Source organism: Phocoena phocoena, chromosome X, assembly GCF_963924675.1.
Source record: "Phocoena phocoena chromosome X, mPhoPho1.1, whole genome shotgun sequence".
NCBI lineage: Eukaryota > Metazoa > Chordata > Mammalia > Artiodactyla > Phocoenidae > Phocoena > Phocoena phocoena.
In genome coordinates this window covers 78,479,004-78,494,285 of record NC_089240.1, presented here as the reverse complement: position 1 = coordinate 78,494,285, position 15,282 = coordinate 78,479,004, and positions in this window count along the sequence as shown.

Here is a 15,282-nt window from a genome sequence, read left to right as displayed (position 1 = left end):
AGAAAAAAAGCCGACAATACAGATTATAATTAATTTGGAGCTCTTCCAAATTCAGTGAAATAATTGATATGAAAACATCAAAAATCCCAAAATAAAGGTAAGATTGGACTTTATTCTAAAAGATATGTTGAGGAGGAAAGGAGGAAGATGGTGGAAGAGTAAGACGTGGAGGTCACCGTCCTCCCCACAGATGCATCAGAAATACATCTACATGTGGAACAAGTCCTACAGAACACCTACTGAACGCTGGCAGAAGACCTCAGACCTCCCAAAAGGCAAGAAACTCCCCACATACCTCAGTAGGGCAAAAGACAAAAGAATAAACAGAGACAAAAGAATAGGGACGGAACCAGCACCAGTGGGAGGGAGCTGTGAAGGAGGAAAGGTTTCCACACACTAGGAAGCCCCTTCATGGGCGGCAACTGCAGGAGGCGGAGGGGGGAAGCTATGGAGCCGTGGAGGAGAGCACAAGAACAGGTGTGCGGAGGGCAAAATGGAGAGATTCCCCCACAAAGGATCAGTGCCAACCAGCACTCACCAGCCTGAGAGGCTGGTCTGTTCACCCACCGGGGTGGGCGGGGCTGGGAGCTGAGGCTCGGAATTTGGTCAGAGCGCAGGGAGAGGACTGGGGCTGGCTGCGTGAACACAGCCTGCAGGGGGTTAGTGCACCACGGTTAGCCGGGAGGGAGTCCGGGGAAATGTCTGGACCTGCCAAAGCAGCAAGAGACTTTTTCTTCCCTCTTTGTTTCCTGGTGCGCGAGGAAAGGGGATTAAGAGCACTGCTTAACAAGCTCGAGAGACGGGCGGGAGCCGCGGCTAACAGCAGAGACAGGCATGAGACGCTAAGGCTGCTGCTGCCGCCACCAAGAAACCTGTGTGCGAGCACAGATCACTATCCACACCTCCCCTCCGGGGAGCCTGTGCAGCCCGCCACGGCCAGTGTCCAGGGATCCAGAGACAACTTCCCTCGGAGAACGCACGGCATGCTCAGGCTGGTGCAACGTCACGCCAGCCTCTGCCCCCGCAGCCTCGCCCCACACTGCATACCCCTCCCTCCTCCTGGGCTGAGTGAGCCAGAGTCCCCGAATCAGCGGCTCATTTAACCCCATCCTGTCTGAGCAAAGAACAGACACCCTCCAGTGACCTACACACAGAGGCGGGGCCAAATCCAAAGCTGAGCCCCAGGAGCTGTGCGAACAAAGAAGAGAAAAGGAAGTCTCTCCCAGCAGCCTCAGGAGCACTGGATTAAATCTCCACGATCAACTTGATGTACCCTGCGTCTGTGGAATACTTGAATAGACAACGAATCATCCCAAATTGAGGAGGTGGACTTTGAGAGCAAGATTTATTATTTTTTTCCCCTTTTCCTCTTTTTATGAGTGTGTATGTGTATGTTTCTGTGTGAGATTTTGTCTATATAGCTTTGCTTTCACTATTTGTCCTAGGGTTCTATCCATCCTTTTTTTGTTTTAGTTTAAAAATATTTTTCTCTTAATAATTATGTTTTATTTTAATAACTTTATTTTATCTTACTTTATTTTATTTTATTTTACCCTCCTTCTTTCTTTCTTTCTACTTTTTCTCCCTTTTATTCTGAGCCGTGTTGATGAAAGGCTCTTGGTGCTGCAGCCAGGACTCAGTGCTGTACCTCTGAGGTGGGAGAGCCAACTTCAGAACACTCGTCCACAAGAGCCATCCCAGCTCCATGAGATATCAAATGACAAAAATCTCCCAGAGATCTCCATCTCAACGCCAGCACCCAGCTTCACTCAACGACCAGCAAGCTACAGTGCTGGACACCCTATGCCAAACAACTAGCAAGACAGGAACACAACCCCACCCATTAGCAGAGATGCTGCCTAAAATCATAATAAGTCCACAGACACCCCAAAAAAGACCACCAGACGTGGACCTGCCCACCAGAAAGACAAGATCCAGCCTCATCCACCAGAACACAGGCAGTAGTCCCCTGCACCAGGAAGCCTAAACAACCCACTGAACCAACTTTAGCCACTGGGGACAGACACCAAAAAAAACGGGAACTCAGCCTGCAAAAAGAAGACCCCAAACACAGTAAGATAAGCAAAATGAGAAGGCAGAAGAACACACAGCAGATGAAGGAGCAAGATAAAAACCCACCAGACCTAACAAATGAAGAGGAAATAGGCAGTCTACCTGAAAAAAGACTTCAGAATAATGATAGTAAAGATGATCCAAAATCTTGGAAGTAGAATAGACAAAATGCAAGAAACATTTAACAAGGACCTAGAAGAACTAAAGGTGAAACAAGCAATGATGAACAACACAATAAATAAAATTAAAAATAATCTAGAAGGGATCAAGAGCAGAATAACTGAGGCAGAAGAACGGATACATGACCTGGAAGACAAAATAGTGGAAATAACTACTGCAGAGCAAAATAAAGAAAAAAGAATGAAAAGAACTGAGGACAGTCTCAGAGACCTCTGGGACAACATTAAATGCACCAACATTCGAATTAGAGGGTTTCCTGAAGAAGAAGAGAAAAAGAAAGGGACTGAGAAAATATTTGAAGAGATTATAGTTGAAAATTTCCCTAATATGGGAAAGGAAATAAGTAGTCAAGTCCAGGAAGCACAGAGAGTCCCATACAGGATAAATACCAGGAGAAACCCGCCAAGACACATATTAATCAAACTGTCAAAAATTAAATACAAAGAAAACATATTAAAAGCAGCAAGGGAAAAAGAAAACACACACACACACACACACACACACACACACAAGGGAATTCCCATAAGGTTAAGAGCTGCTCTTTCAGCAGAAACTCTGCAAACCCGAAGGGACTGGCAGGACATATTTAAAGTGATGAAGGAGAAAAACCTACAACCAAGATTACTCTACCAGCAATGATCTCATTCAGATTTGATGGAGAAGTTAAAAGCTTTATAGACAAGCAAAAGCTGAGAGAGTTCAGCACCACTAAACCAACTTTACAACAAATGCTAAAAGCCCTTCTCTAGGAAAGAAGCACAAGAGAAGGAAAAGACCTACAATAACAAGCCCAAAACAATTAAGAAAATGGGAATAGGAACATACATATCGATAATTACCTTAAGGGTAAATGGATTAAATGCTCCCACCAAAAGACACAGACTGGCTGAGTGGATACAAAAACAACACCCATATATATGTGATCTACAAGAGACGCACTTCAGACCTAGAGACACATACAGACTGAAAGTAAGGGGGTGGAAAAAGATATTCCTTGCAAATGGAAACCAAAAGAAAGTTGGAGTAACAATTCTCATATCAGACAAAATAAGCTTTAAAATAAAGACTATTAGAAGAGACAAAGAAGAACACTACATAATGATCAAGGGATCGATCCAAGAAGAAGATATAACAATTGTAAATATTTATGAACCCAACATAGGAGCACCTCAATACATAAGGCAAATACTAACAGCCATAAAAGGGGAAATCGACAGTAACACATTCATAGTAGGGGACTTTAACACCCCACTTTCACCAATGGACAGATCATCCAAAATGAACATAAATAAGGAAACACAAGCTTTAAATGATACATTAAACAAGATGGATGTAATTGATATTTATAGGACATTCCACCCAATAACAACAGGATACGCATTTTTCTCAAGTGCTCATGGAACATTCTCCAGGATAGATCATGTCTTGGGTCACAAATCAAGCCTTGGTAAATTTAAGAAATTTGAAATTGTATCAAGTATCTTTTCCAACCACAACACTATGAGACTAGATATCAATTACAGGAACAGGTCTGTAAAAAATACAAACACATGGAGGCTTAACAATACACTGCTTAATAACGAAGTGATCACTGAAGAAATCAAAGAGGAAATAAAAAAGTACCTAGAAACAAATGACAATGGAGACACGATGACCCAAAACCTATGGTATGCAGCAAAAGCAGTTCTAAGAGAGAAGTTTATAGCAATACAAGCCCACCTTAAGAAACAGGAAACATCTCGAATACACAATCTAACCTTGCACCTAAAGCAATTAGAGAAAGAAGAACAAAAAAACCCCGAAGTTAGCAGAAGGAAATAAATCATACAGGTCAGATCAGAAATAAATGAAAAAGAAATGAAGGACACGATAGCAAAGATTAATAAAACTAAAAGCTGGTTCTTTGAGAAGATAAACAAAACTGATAAACCATTAGCCAGACTCATCAAGAAAAAAAGGGAGAAAGGGCTTCTCTGGTGGTGCAGTGGTTGAGAGTCCGCCTGCCGATGCAGGGGACATGGGTTCGTGCCCCAGTCCGGGGAAGATCCCACATGCCACGGAGCGGCTGGGCCCATGTCCATGGCCACTGATCCTGTGTGTCCGGAGCCTGTGCTCCGCAACGGGAGGGGCCACAACAGTGAGAGGCCAGAGTACCACAAAAAAAAAAAAAAAAAAAAAAAAAACAGACACTGCAGAAATACAAAAGATCATGAGAGATTACTAGAAATAACTCTATGTCAATAAAATGGACAACCTGGAAGAAATGGACAAATTCTTAGAAATGCACCACCTGCCAAGACTGAATCAGGAAGAAATAGAAAATATGTATAGACCAATCACAAGCACTGAAATTGAAACTATGATTAAAAATCCTCCAAAAAACAAAAGCCGAGGACCAGATGGCTTCACAGGAGAATTCTATCAAACATTTAGAGAAGAGCTAACACCTATCATTCCCAAACTCTTCCAAAATATAGCAGAGGGAGGAACACTCCCAAACTCATTCTATGAGGCCACCATCACGCTGATATCAAAAACAGACAAGGATGTCACAAAGAAAGAAAGCTACAGGCCAATATTACTGATGAACATAGATGCAAAAATCCTCAACAAAATACTAGCAAACAGAATCCAACAGCACATTAAAAGGATCATACACCATGATCGAATGGTGTTTATTCCAGGAATGCAAGGATTCTTCAATATATGCAAATCAATCAATGTGATACACCATATTAACAAATTGAAGGAAAAAAACCATATGGTCATCTCAATAGATGCAGAAAAAGCTTTTGACAAAATTCAACACCCATTTATGATAAAAACTCTCCAGGAGGTAGGCATAGAGGGAAGTTTCCTTAACATAATAAAGACCATATATGACAAACCTACAGCCAACCTCATGCTCAATGGTGAAAAACTGAAAGCATTTCCACTAAGATCAGGATCAAGACAAGGTTGTCTACTCTCACCACTCTTATTCAACATAGTTTTGGAAGTTTAGGCCACAGCAGTCAGAGAAGAAAAGGAAATAAAAGGAATACAAATCATAAAAGAAGAAAGAAAGCTGTCACTGTCTGCAGATGACATGGTATTATACATAGAGAACCCAAAATATGGTACCAGAAAACTACTAGAGCTAATCAATGAATTTGGTAAAGTAGCAGGATACAAAATTAATGCACAGAAATCTCTGGCATTCCTGTACACTAATGATGAAAAATCTGAAAGTGAAATCAAGAAAACACTCCCATTTACCATTGCAGCAAATAGAATAAAATATCTAGGAATAAACCTACGTAAGGAGACTAAAGACCTGTATACAGAAAATTATAAGACACTGATGAAAGAAATTAAAGATGATACAAATAGATGGAGAGATATACCATGTTCTTGGATTGGAAGTATCAACATTATGAAAATTACTCTACTACCCAAAGCAAGCTGCAGATTCAATACAATCCCTATCAAAGTACCACTGGCATTTTTCACAGAACTACAACAAAAATTTTCACAATTAGTATGGAAACACAAAAGACTTCAAATAGCCAAAGCAATCTTGAGAACAAAAAATGAAGCTGGAGGAATCAGGCTCCCTGACTTCAGACTATACTACAAAGCTACAGTAGTCAAGACAGTATGGTACTGGCACAAAAACAGAAATATAGATCAATGGAACAGTATAGAAAGCCCAGAGATAAACCCATGCACATATGGACACCTTATCTTTGATAAAGGAGGCAGGAATGTACAGTTGAGAAAGGACAGCCTCTTCAGTAAGTGGTGCTGGGAAAACTGGACTGGTATATGTAAAAGTATGAGATTAGATCACTCCCTAACACCACACACACAAAAAAAGCTCAAATAGGATTAAAGACTTAAATGTAAGTCCAGAAACTATCAAACTCTTAGAGGAAAACAGGCAGAACCCTCTATGACATAAATCACAGCAAGATACTTTTTGACCCACCTCCTAGAGAAATGGAAATAAAAACAAAAATAAACAAATGGGACCTAATGAAACTTCAAAGCTTTTGCACAGCAAAGGAAACCATAAACAAGACCAAAAGACAACCCTCAGAATGGGAGAAAATATTTGCAAGTGAAGCAACTGACAAAGGATTAATCTGCAAAATTTACAAGCAGCACATTGAGCTCAATAAAAAAAAAAAAAACAATCCAATCCAAAAATGGGCAGCAGACCTAATTAGACATTTCTCCAAAGAAGATATAAAGACTGCCAACAAACACATTAAAGAATGCTCAACATCATTAATCATTAGAGAAATGCAAATCAAAACTATAATGAGATATCATCTCACACCAGTCAGAATGGCCATCATCAAAAAGTCTAGAAACAATAAATGCTGGAGAGGGTGTGGAGAAAAGGGAACACTCTTGCACTGCTGGTGGGAATGTGAATTGGTTCAGCCACTATGGAGAACAGTATGGAGGTTCCTTAAAAAACTACAAATAGAACTACCATATGACCCAGCAAACCCACTACTGGGCATATACCCTGAGAAAAGCATAACTCAGTAAGAGAGCTGCAATGTTCATTGCAGCTCTATTTACAGTAGCCCAGCGATGGAAACAACCTAAGTGTCCATCATTGGATGAATGGATAAAGAAGATGTGGCACATATACACAATGGAATATTACTCCGCCATAAAAAGAAAGGCAATTGAGTTATTTGTAGTGAGGTGGATGGACCTAGAGTCTGTCATACAGAGTGAAGTAAGTCAGAAAGAGAAAGACAAATACTGTATGCTAACACATATATATGGAATCTAAGAAAAAAAATGTCATGAAGAACCTGTGGGTAAGACGGGAATAAAGACACAAACCTACTAGAGAATGGACTTGAGGATATGGGGAAGGGAAAGGGTGAGTTGTGACAAACGAGAGAGAGGCATGGACATATGTACACTACCAAACTTAAGGTAGATAGCTAGTGGGAAGCAGCCACATAGCACAGGGAGATCAGCTCGGTGCTTTGTGACCGCCTGGAGGGGTGGGATAGGGAGGGTGGGAGGCAGGGAGACGCAAGAGGGAAGAGATACTGGAACATATGTATATGTATAACTGATTCACTTTTTAATAAAGAAGAAACTAACACACCATTGTAAAGCAATTATACTCCAATAAAGATGTAAATAACAACAAAAAAAGATATGTTGAGTAACTTAGCTTCAAAGGAAAAAAGTGTATGGATTGAGGTTGCAAATTGCAATTCTATCTTTTTATCATTAACTCTTTTTTTTGTGGAATAAATAATAATTTGGAAGGAAAGATATATTATTGGAATTAAATCTAATATTCACATTAAGAAAGGTCTTTGTATTTAAATTATTTATTAGTTTCTTTTTATATTAATATAAATTTTTCCCTCTCAAAATCCACGTTTACTTGGTTGTGCTAGGATCATTAATGATCAAAAATGTAAATGTGCTGGAGATACTGCTTTGGGGAAAATCTCTGGTGTTCTTACTTGCTGCAAGTAGTAAATCCTTTCTTCCACTCAAAACAAACAAACAAAAAAAGTAAACATGGTTAATAATTGAATATGTTAGAAAGCACTTTTTTTCCTAGTTTGGAATCTATTGCTGATGTAATTAAATGTCGTAGATTGAACTAATGTTAACCACTTGACAATCCTGTGAGGAAAATAAGCTTAATTTTGAATCAAACTTTCCTCTGCCAAAGAAACTGTTCTTTTGTGTGAGGTAAGAATTTAAAAAATAAATGTGAGTTTATTTCCATTCCCTTTGCCTAAAATAGTAGTAGCAACTACCATAACTACCATCACTACCACTACAGAAATAAAAAAGGTAAGTAGAGTTTGATCCTTCTACTGTGGCTAAGGTTGGTGTTATGTGCTTACTTGTACATTTTCTAGAGTTGGAAGATTTTCTCCATGTAGAAACACACACAAAGGGTTTGGGAAGGCCCTCCAGTAGGTCCCTATGAAAGTGCAGCTCTTATGGGGAACCATATGTAATTTTCATTTCCCCAGCTTAAGCATAAGCTTTAGTGAAGATATGCAAATGGAAATGTCTAGTGAAAGAAGTTTCTGCTTTGGCAAAGTGTGTCATCCAGTGACAAAGAACAAGATAAATTTACTATACTAGAAGAGGAAGAAAGAAGAATAAGGAGAAAGAGAAGGAGAAGGAGAAGGAGAAGGAGAAGGAGAAGGAGAAGGAGAAGAAGAAGAAGAAGAAGAAGAAGAAGAAGAAGAAGAAGAAGAAGAAGAAGAAGAAGAAGAAGAAGAAGAAGGAGAAAAGTAGTATAACATCTGATTTACAGCAACTTTTAGACTTCTATTGTTAAATGAATGCAGTCTAGCCTATATTTTAAACCTCCATCTGTGGCAAATAATGAAAGATGAAAGATACAGAATGAAGGAGAACAGTGATCTTGAGCTGTAGCATCAAAACATGCCTAATAAATCAATAGTCTTTTTTTTCTTATGCATCCTCTCAAATTGCACACTGAGTCATAGCAGCTGGGCTATGATACAAATCAGATAGTCAGACAGCCCAAAACACCAGATCAACAGATTTCTGAACCAGTATTATTCATCATATAGACATAGTCATTAGACCAATGAGACATGAAGCTTGTATTTACAGAATGATAAGTTCCAGATGAAAGCTGGAAGAATTTGATGTGACTCACAGATGTTTTGCTTATTTGACACACATCTGGATATTTGGAAACATCCAAATGATTAACTAGATCCTTTAGTTTCCTTGCAGCTGTTCTGTACCATATAAACAGTCTTCAGGCCTTCCTTAAGTTCAGACATTCCCTATAATTCACAAACATTATGCATGTATATATATATATATATATATATATGCATACATATAACACAGCAAAACAGGGAGCAATACCTTCTCAGGGGACATTTGGCAATGTCTAGAGATGTTTTAATTATCATACATGGAGGATGCTACTGGCTTTGAGTAGTGGAGGCCAGGGATTCTGCTAAATATCCTACAATGCACAGGACAGCCCCCCACAACAAAGAATATTAGCTGAGGAGCTAGTTATTTAAATTAATTTGTCATTCTATATCCAGATGTTTTCAGATTATAAATCAAAGAGCCAACAATGGAGAGCAAACTTTACTGTAGACTGTTGTTTGGTAACCCCAGTATTAAACTAAACAATTAGAAAGAACCAGATGAATCAAACGTCAAGTTGTGCCTAGATTAGGATGAGTGGTGTGCTGGAGTCAACTGGTACTGGCTTGTACTGTTAAATTTTCAGGAATTTTGCAAGCCAAATGTATCACATTGATATCCTGAAATTGTCCATGTTGAGAGTATTTACATGGGGGAAATCAGCAAACACTACAACCAGAATTTTTCCACACTCGCCAGGGAGGCAGTTGTCAATCATTTGCCAGCACACCAACTGGTTAGGATACAGAGCATGAGTGACACCATAATATTATTGACCATCTACTTAATTGTATGAAAAACTATTTTTACAAGGCTAATTTAAAATATTATTTATCAGTATTTTTAGATTATTCTCTTCTAATCATGCTTTATACTTACATATAACATATCAATGTATTCCCACTGACAATGCCAACCTCTAATTATACCATAAATACTAACAGAAGCTTTAATTGACCACTTTCTGTAAAATAAAGCTAATTAAAATATTCTGCACTCTATTAGCCAAAGGCTAATTGTATAAATTCATACCATTAACTGACATGACCGGAGTCTTAGAAAAGTGAAGTGTATTTTAGTTAAGAAAAATAGATTATTCTTAAAAAGCTCAAAGTTGACAGATTCAAGAAATAAATGAGGCTTTGATGTAGCTAAATTAACTTTCTCCCTAAAGGAAAGGTCAGCAGCATTAGAATGCCAATTTTACTCAAAAAACTAAAGCCCCAGTTATCTTGGTTGGGAATGAATAGAGGAGAGTTATAATTTTTTCTCCTGATTTTCCATATTAGCTTCTTTGGTTTCAGGCAGATATTAATTTCCAAATCTCATAACACATCTGTGAAATACCAAGGAATCATTATTTAAAGAGATTTTTTTAGTTTTGGATAGCTTTTAGAGAACTTGTTGCAGAGCAGTCACTTGATCACATAGCCCATTTTTGAGCTGAAAATATTTTGCTTTTTTCTGATTAACTTGGCACTCTGAGATGGAAAGAGCAGTTGTCTACTCACCTTCATTATTCTAATAGAATGTGAAATAAAAAGGATTATCTTCAACAGCCTAACTTTTCACTCCTCAAGATTAAATGTGAATTGAAAAAATCTTATTTTTAAATGAATTTCAAAATGTAAGTTGAAAGAATTAGGGAGCTATATAGCTTCTAAACTGAGTAATTTTAACCCTCACCACCACCCACAGAACATGGAACAACCTACTGACACATCTGTGTATATCAGTCCTTAAAATGTGATAAACAACTACATCAACAACTTCTGATAATCTTAGTGACAATATAGCATATCCACTTTATTCTGTGGATTTCCATCTATTAGCACTAACAATCAATCTCAATATAGCTAAGAGATCTCTTGGATCCTACATTGAATTCTCTGTACAAAAGGTCAAAGGTGGGGCTTCCCTGGTGGCGCAGTGGTTGAGAGTCTGCCTGCCGATGCAGGGGATGCGGGTTCGTGCCCTGGTCCTGGAAGATCCCACATGTCGCAGAGTGGCTGGGCCCGTGAGCCATGGCTGCTGAGCCTGTGCTTCCGGAGCCTGTGCTCCGCAACAGTAGAGGTCACAACAGTGAGAGGCCCGCGTACCGCAAAAAAAAAAAAAAAAAAAAAAGGTCAAAGGTTTATCCAATTAGGTCACTGAGACCACAGATGATCAATAGTAATCCTGAGGAGGTAGGCAGAAATGTTAAGTATTTCTGCATTTCTCTACAACTGAAGCTCAACTGTAGTTAATTCTATTGCCTACCGTAAAAGAAGGGTAACTGATAACAAAATTAGAAATCAAGTAAGAATATGATCAGCAGAATAGCATAGTGGTTAGGAGTCTGAATTTGCATATTACATCAGCATGATTTTGAAAACTATATTTACCTCATATCTAAGATACCACCCATTTCAAGATGCTTCATTATTTCATGTACCACTAAGATAGAAAGAAATAAAATGGGCAGTTATACTTGTTGGAGCCAAAGACTTTAAAGATGTACCCCAAGTTCAGAGATGTTAAAATGTGTTTTTAAAATGTATCTTGGAGGAGAGATCAATTAAGATGGTGGAGTAGGAGGTCGTGGAACTCACCTTCCCTCACAAACACATCAAAAATACATCTACATGTGAAACAGTCCTCACTGAAAACTAACTAGAAACTGGCAGAAAGACTCCTGTATGGCCAAGGCTGTAAGAAAGATACACATGTAATCTGGTAGGAAGGGAAGTAAAGCAATCAGATCAGGACATGTGCCCCTTCTTGGTCTAATCTCCTCTAAGCTAATCTTACAGTAGTTAAAACAACACTTCCAATACTGAGGCAAAAGCCATCATGCCAGAAGTAGACCTCTAGCCAAATGCAGAATATGGGGACATTCTATAGCTACTTGGGCCAATTATTGGCATTTCTAAAGTCTTTCACTGATCTAGTCTTACAAAATTGATTTTTCACAACTGGAAACCTGCCTATTACCCCATTTCCCTTGTGGAACTACTATACTTCTGTAAGCTGAACATATTTTCAGGTCTGTAGGCTATCAAGTAGCTCATTTTCTTTGTTTTGTATAAAGTAGTCTGTTTTAGCTTGTTGTAAATTTCTTCCATTTAATATGTTTTGTAAGAAAGTATGGAGCTTTAGATGAAGAACCTTGTAGTTAGGCGTTTTAAGAAAACTGTTTCCCTGTAAACATCTTGAAGAAATATTCATTCCACATTAGATCAGGATCAGAAATATCCTCCAACTTTATCTTTCACTCTAGGTTTAGATGACTTAGTTAGCTAGTGAATATAATTATTTCAGTAAGCATTAAACAATTGATAAATATTTGCTTAAATGCAAATCTAACATTTGGTCAAATGCAGATGCAAATATGCTTTGTTTTTGTTTATTGCTTGGTTACTTAGTTGGGGTTTTTTACAGAAATTCCTGAAATTGAATTTCCATATGAAAGTTGTTCATTATAGCACTATTTGTAATAGCAAAACACTGTAAATAACTCAAATATTTCTCAACTGAGTGGGGGTTAAAGAAACTATGCTAAACCACAGAACAGAGCACTATGCAGCTGTAAAAAGTAGTGAAGAATATCTCAATATACACTTATGGAGCAATCTCCAGGATATAATGTTGTATTTTTATTTATTTATTTATTTATTTTAAATGAGTATAGTTGATTTACAATATTGTGTTAATTTCAGGTGTACAGCAAAGTGACTCAGTTATGCATACACACACATGCACACACACACACACACACACATCTTCCTTTTCAGATTCTTTTCCATTATAGATTATTACAAGATACTGAAAGTGCTATACAGTAAGTCCTTGTTGTTTATCTATATTATATATAGTAGTGTGTATCTGTTAATCCTAAACTCCTAATTTACCGCCCCCCTCTCCCCTTTGGTAACCATAAGTTTGTTTTCTATGTCTACAAGTCTGTTTCTGTCTTGTAAATAAGTTCATTTGTATCATTTTTTTTAGATTCTACATATAAGTGATTTCATATAATATTTGTCTTTCTCTGTCTGACTTACTTCAGTCAGTATGATAATCTCTAAGCCCATCCATGTTGCTGCAAAAGGCAATATTTCATTCTTTTTTATGTCTGAGTAATATACACTTGTGTGTGTATATATATATGCCACATCTTTATCCATTCATCAGTTGATGGGCACTTAGATTGCTTCCATGTCTTGGCTATTGTAAGTAGTGCTGCTATGAACATTGGGGTGCATGTACCTTTTTGAATTAGAGTTTTTGACTTTTCCAAGTGTATGCCCAGGAGTGGGATTGCAGGATCATGGTAAGTTTAGTTTTTATGGAACCTCCATACTGTTTTCCATAGTGGATACACCAATTTACATTCCCACCAACAGTGTAGGAGTGTTTCCTTTTCTCCACACCCTCTCTGGCATTTCTGATTTGTAGACGTTTTGATTATAGCCATTCTGACCAGTGTGAGGTGATACCCCCATTGTAGTTTTGACTTGCATTTTTTTAGTAATTAGCAATTTTAACATCTTTTCATGTGTCTGTTAGCCATCTGTATGTCTTCTTTGGAGAAATGTCTATTTAAGTCTTCTGCCCATCTTTTGATTGGGTTGTTTTTTTTTGATATTGAACTATATGAACTCTTTGTATATTTTGAAGATTAATCCCTTGTTGGTCACATTATTTCCTAATATTTTCTCCTAGTCTGTAGGTTGTCTTTTTGTTTTGTTTATGGTTTCTTTTGCTGTGCAAAAGCTTATAAGACTGATTAGGTCTCATTTGTTTATTTTTGGTTTTATTTCTTTTGCTTTGGGAGAGTGATCTAAAAGAATATTGCTACGATTTATATCAGAGAATGTTTTGCCTATATTCTCTTCTAGGAGTTTTATAGTGTCATGTCTTATATTTAACTCTTTAAATCATTTTGAGTTTACTTTTGTGTAGGCTGTGAGAGAGTGTTCTAACTTCATTGATTTACATTAAGGTTGTATTTTTATAAATTCACTACATATAGCATGCCAATGATTCCCAAAATATCCTTAGATTCCACACAGAATATTCCACATTCTTGCTATTGCCACCTCTTCCTTCTTTTGCATACATTTTGTTGTTGTTGCTTTTGTTTTGTTTTGGTACTGGCAGAGAATCACATCACACTCCACACCACTTTTTGGTCCTCCAACAACTTTCCTCTTAGATTATGATCATGTTACAATAATGAATTGATAAAATAAAGTATAAATAATGTTGACCAACAGGTATGGTATACCATGTGCTAGACAATGTGCTATATCCTGGAAAAGAGAAACATAACAGATTCTGCATCAAGAAACTTACAAATCAGTAGGGGAGGCAGTCATGTTATCCAATAAGTTGTCTTTGGTAGTGTAACATGTACAATAGAGATGGTAGATGCAAGTTTCAGAAATAGTTCAAAATAGGGACTAGTTAAATTCTGATGGTGAAAGGGAGTTAGAATAATTATCCAAGTCCTCCTAGATATGCCATTTGAGTTATAATTTAAAGGATGAATACAGTGGTGTGCTGGTAAATGTTTAACAACTGACTTGGTACAGGGAAGGGAGGGAACACAACAAACAAATAAATATGACTTGTACTATTTGCTAATTTCTGTTGTATAAATATTGCCACCATGGCTGATTTCTAACTACCACTGTGAAGTCACTGAGGGGGGATGCACACAATTGGCTCTGGTGAGCCAGTGCAAACCAACTCTAGTAGACCCCTGGATGAATTAGGATTTTCCTGGTCAACTAGTGGGTAAGGGCATTCTAGAAAAAGGGAATGTGGAGAAATAACATGAACTGGAGTGTATAATATAGAGAAGCAATGGTAAGTGAGGCTGAAGAGTTAGTCTAGCAATCAATCCATGAGTTGCTCGAGAGTTTGGACTTTTTCTTCCAGAAGTAGTGGAGAATGAGTGAAGAATATCAGATAGGTCAGATACAAGCTTAGTCTTTTTTGGTTTTTTACAAAGATAAACAATAGAGAAAACAGTTTAAAAAGATTAATAGGGCTTCCCTGGTGGCGCAGTGGTTGAGAGTCCGCCTGCCGATGCAGGGGACACGGGTTCGTGCCCCGGTCTGGGAGGATCCCACATGCCGCGGAGCGGCTGGGCCCGTGAGCCATGGCCGCTGAGCCTGCGCGTCCGGAGCCTGTCCTCCGCAACGGGAGAGGCCACAACAGTGAGAGGCCCGCGTAACGCATAAAAAAAAAAAAAAAAAAAAAAAAGATTAATAGCTGGTAAATTAAGTAAGATATTATATAATAGTGTAGGAAAGAGATGTAGAAAGTCACATCTAAGAGAATAGTAGTGGGAAT